Below are 5,672 nucleotides of genomic sequence, written 5' to 3' on the forward strand. Positions count from 1 at the left end.
CAGTTGAGCATGTCCCTTTGTGGCTGACGATATGTGCATCTCTGATCACGAGCAGAAGTAGTGGGGGAGCATCATAGCCATGTGTTGAGAGGGATTCTTTGGGGTTTGAATAATTCACCTCTGGAGACATGGGTGGGTTTTTCAACATCCTTAAACAACCCTTATTCAGGGACAGTTTGAGCGGGATGGGCTACTCAACCTGAAGAAAATTCTAACTGGGCCCCACCTGCAAGGTCATGTGCAGTTTATCTTGATATGAGATCACCATGCAGCGCACATATGGTTGTGATGCATGTGCCTGGTGTGCCCTTATCAGACGGGTAGTCATGATGGGTATATTGGGCTTCGTATATTTTACCCCAGTGTCACTTTGATGGCATGAACTGCTCTCTCACTCAATAATAATAATAATGATAATGATACTAATAATGATAATGATAATGATTATGATAATGATAATGATAATGATAATGATGATGACGACGACGATGATGATGATGATGATGATGATAATAATAATAATAATAATAATAATAATAATAATAATAGGAAACATATACGTTTATTGAAGAGAATAACCTCTTTCCCACTGAACAAAAAGGATGCAGACGAGGTTCATACGGATGCAAAGATCAGCTCCTAATTAATCGCTTGATCCTTGAGAACTGCCATAACAAGCGCAGAAATCTCAGCTCTTCATGGATTGATTATAAAATAGCCTTTGATAGCATACCACATTCGTGGATTCTGAAATCGCTGGACATTTTCAAAATTTCTCCTGTGATTTCAGATTTTTTAAAGTATAATATGTCACTATGGAACACGAAGCTCCAATTATATCATTCTAATGGAGTATTGCACTCAAACAACATTAGCATAAACTGTGGAATTTTCCAAGGTGACTCATTTTCATCACTAATTTTCTGCATAGCACTAATACCACTCTCAAGTGAACTGAATAGAACAGGATATGGCTACAAAATTGACAACAGGAAAATAAGCCATCTATTTTATATGGATGACTTAAAGTTATATGGCAAAGATGATGAAGGGTTTGAAGGATTATTACATACTGTGAAAGGATTCAGTGATGATATCGGGATGGAGTTTGACCTTGAAAAGTGTGCCAAAGCCACTTTTAAGAAAGGGAAATTGGTAAAGTCTAGTTCAATCGAATTAGATGTCGAAATAGTAATAAAGGAACTTGAGCAGGAACAAACCTATAAATACCTAGGAATAAATGAAGGCTCTGGTATCCAGCATGCAAGCATGAAAGAGAAGGTTAGGAAAGAATGTTATTGAAGAATTCGAGTAGTCCTGAAATCTGAGATGAATGCATATAATAAGGTTTTAGCCATAAATTCTTTAGCAGTACCAGTTGTTCTTTATAGCTTTAATGTGCTTAACTGGAATACCACTGAAATAATGAAAATTGACAGAAAAATCCGCAAGCTACTGACTTGTAACATGAAGCACCATCCAAAGGCAGACGTGGATCGTCTTTACCTTCCCAGAGCTCAAGGAGGCCGAGGTTTGATACAGCTTGAACTTACATACAAAACCACCACAATCAGACTGGCCAAATACCTTGAAGCATCCAACGATTGGATGCTAAAACTTGTTGAAAAACATGAAAGACCTAAAAAACTTCACTCTATTCTCAAAGAGAGCAAAAAATTCGCTGCTGATCTCTTAGATACCCACCAGATTGATCTGGCTGAAGGAAATGCGCCAACTGCAGCTGTAAAGAAAATAAAATTAATTGCAAAGACAAAAGCACATGAAAATTTAGCTAGCAGATGGGAACAGAAACCTCTGCATGGCAGGTATGTGGCCCGTAGCAAACAAGCTGATGTCGACCAGAAACACACGCACCAATGGTTACGAAGCTCAGGGCTAAAAGCAGAAAGTGAAGGTTTCATATTAGCTGCTCAAGACCAATGCTTATTAACCCGGAACAACCAAGCCAATGGGATAAAAAATGGAGCTGACCCAAAATGCCGATTCTGTAACGATGAGATTGAAACAATAGACCACCTAATCTCAGGGTGTAGAGTCTTAGCACCTGCAGAATATAAAGCAAGACATGACAGAGTCGGCCAGTATTTACACTGGTCAATATGTCGGCATTATAAAATCAAAATCGCTGACAAATGGTATAAACATCATCCTGAAGCTGTGACTGAGGGAGAAAATGTGTCGATTATATGAGACTTCCCCGTGCAGACCGACAGGACTATAAAGCTAATAAACCGGATATTATTATAAAATATCAGACAAAAAGGATGTGTTTATTAATTGACATGAGTATTCCCTGTGATCACAATATAGCGGCGAAAGAATTTGACAAGATTAGTAAATATAAAGACCTGCTAATAGAAATTGAAAAAATGTGGCATCTCAAGGCGACTACAGTACCAGTGATTGTAGGATCTCTAGGAATGATAAAAGAGGTACTGAAACCTATTTGAAAATGATTCCAGGCTTACCATCCCTAGAGGAAGTGCAAAAAATCGTATTAACTGGAACGGCTCATGTACTGAGAAGAGCACTATCGCTGTGAAAATAACATCCATCCATGAATTTATTTATTTATTAATTTTTAAATACATATTTTATCTGTGAATTTGCGCGTGTAATCTAGGAATGCATACAATGCCCTTCTCTGCCCTAGGTGTATGGAAAACACTCGGCGAGGAACGGAAGAAAATTTGAAGAAAGAGGGAAAAAACATAATATTAATAATAATAATGATATCAATCTCAACAGATGAAAATGTATCTCTGAAAGAAACGGACAAACTCTCAAAATATAAAGATCTGGAAATAGAGATAACTCGAATGTGGCGCCTAAAAACAGAAATTATCCCTAGAATCAGGTACAATAAAAAAAAAAACATGCAGACAAATACATAACCGAATTGTTTGTTCCTTCTCGAGCCATGCCTGGCTCATAAGAGCCGGTTTCCCGGTTTACTTGGCGTATTGGTTCCCCACCTGGACGGGACGCCGGTCCGTCGCAGGTGAGCTGCAAGATGTAGGAGGAAAGAGTGAGAGAAAATTATGGCGAAAGAGTCAGCAGAAATTCGCCATCACCTTCTGCTGGAGCCGCGTGGAGCTTATGTGTTTCGCTCATAAACACACACATCGCCCGGTCTGAGATTCGACCCGGCGATCCCTCGACCGCGAGTCTGCTGCTCTAACCACTAGATCATGTGCCTCCACACATAACCGAACTACATTTGCTGTTCTCCACTCCAAAATCGAGCTTGCCGCGGCATTGTTCAGAGAAATTAACCAGATTTGGGTCAACCGTTCGATTAGCATCCGGACGAAGATCTTGCTGTGTCAGAACATTGACCTATCAGTGTCCTGTACTAATGAAACGCGGCCTTTGCAAAACTGGCACAAGAACTCTGTCTACATGAAAGAACATATTAGCTTTAATATTAATTGGTTAAACAGGGATAATTACTTCATTTATGCTGGAATTGCATCCGCTGATTTGTGTCTGCACAAAATTTTGGAATTTCGGGTGTGTTTAAGAAATACAAACTTTCTATGCATGATACATACTCTCTCTCTCACTCTCTCTCACTCTCTCACTCTCTCTTACTCTCTCTCTCTCTTTCGCTCTCTCTCTCTCTCTTCACTCCTTCCTTCTCTCTCTCTCTTCCGCTCTCTCTCTCTTTCTCTCTCTCTCTTTCGCTCTCTCTCTCTCTTTCGCTCTCTCTCTCTCTTTCGCCCCCTCTCTCTCATTCCTCCCTTCTCTCTCTATCTTTCTCTCTCTGCTTGTGCCTGTACCTTTTCATAACCCTCGCCCCACACATATGTGTGCTCTCATTTATATCTCACCATATCTCTAAATATTTTATTGTTCCTAAGATAGAAACACTGTGAGAGAGAGAGAGAGAGTGAGTCAGTGTGTGTGTGAGGGAGAGAGAGTGTCAGCGTGTATTGGCAACACACAGACCCAGCTCCTCACACATCTGCAGCAAAAGCATGCCATTACTATTACACTTCCCCACCCCATTCTTTCCAATTACAGTCCATGTGTTAAAAACCTTACCCACTCTAGCATTAAAGTTACCCAGTACGATGACTTTGTCTGCCTGAGGGATATTTCTTATAATGCCCTTCAGAGCATGGTAGAAAGAAAGTTTTTCGTCATCAGTAGAGTACATTGTTGGAGCATACACACTTACCAAGATCACATAATTTCCTTTAACCAAAGGAATTCTCATGGGCATAAGACGTTCGTTAATCCCTACTGGGAATTCTTCCAACTTGTCCACAAGAGTAGTCTTAACAGCAAATACCACTCCAGCCTCTACTCTAAACTCTTCATTCCTCCCTTTCCAAAAGAATGTATATTTTCCACAAGATTCTGTAAGATGACCATCTCCAGCTAATTTCGTCTCAGATAAAGCAACGATATGCAAAATATACATAAAATATACGATGTAAAATATATAAAAATATATATAATGAGCAAGCTATAGAAATATACAATTAGATATTGACTATAACTGAGATTAGATTATTTGTGGGTTTCTTACCTTAAAAATTAATACTTAAAAATTAATATTTAGCATTATAATCGATTGTATGACATAATCATAATCGTTAAACTTCTAGTTTGATAATAGAGTTTTTTTATAAGGAAAAATATTATTTTATTTATTTCTTTAAAAAATATTGTTTAAATATATTTGATTATTTATTTAAATATTATCATTAACCTGAAGATTGACTATAACCATAATTCGAATTATTAATTGAATTTAAATTATTGTTATTCGAATTAGATTATGGGCATAAAACGATCGTAGTGGTTTTACTTTTTATCTTAAATTAAACTTTTTAATACTCCTTGATAGTTATATATATTATAAAAAAAGATTAAAATATTAAATTAAATTAAATTAAATTAAATTAAAATAATAATAAATATAAAAATAATAATAATATATATATATATATAAATTTATAAGTATTAATTAATAATTAAAAATATTAAAAGAAATTTTTTAATTTTAACTTTAATTAATTTAAATTTTGAATTTTATATTTATATATTTTGTATATTATATTAATTAATTTTATTTTGTTTTGGTTTATGTTTTTCACTGTTTGATAGTGGTTTTATCTCTAATTTAATATATATATATATATATATATATATATATTATATATATATATATACGTATATATATATATATATATATATATATATATATATTATATATATATATATATATATATACATATACGTATATATATATATATATATATATTATATATATATATATATATATATATATATATATATATATGCATGTATATATATATATATATGCATGCACACCCACACATAGAGGCACATGTATAGACATAATAAGAACAGTGTGTACCAGCATAACCACCGTCGCCACCAACAGCAATAACAACATTAAACCTTTTGGCCTAATTCACACTAACTTTGTCAATAAAATACAAAACCACAAATTGATGAGAATTTAATGACATAATTTCAAACTAATTAACGACATAAAATATTTATGAAAGATTAATGTATAACAAGTTAATAGCGGTAAGATGGCGACCTACTACTAAACAACTGTAGCTATTAATACTAACTCCTATACTATACATTAGATAATGTAGTCCTAG

Source organism: Octopus sinensis, linkage group LG10 (genome assembly GCF_006345805.1).
Source record: "Octopus sinensis linkage group LG10, ASM634580v1, whole genome shotgun sequence".
Classification (NCBI taxonomy): Eukaryota; Metazoa; Mollusca; class Cephalopoda; order Octopoda; family Octopodidae; genus Octopus; species Octopus sinensis.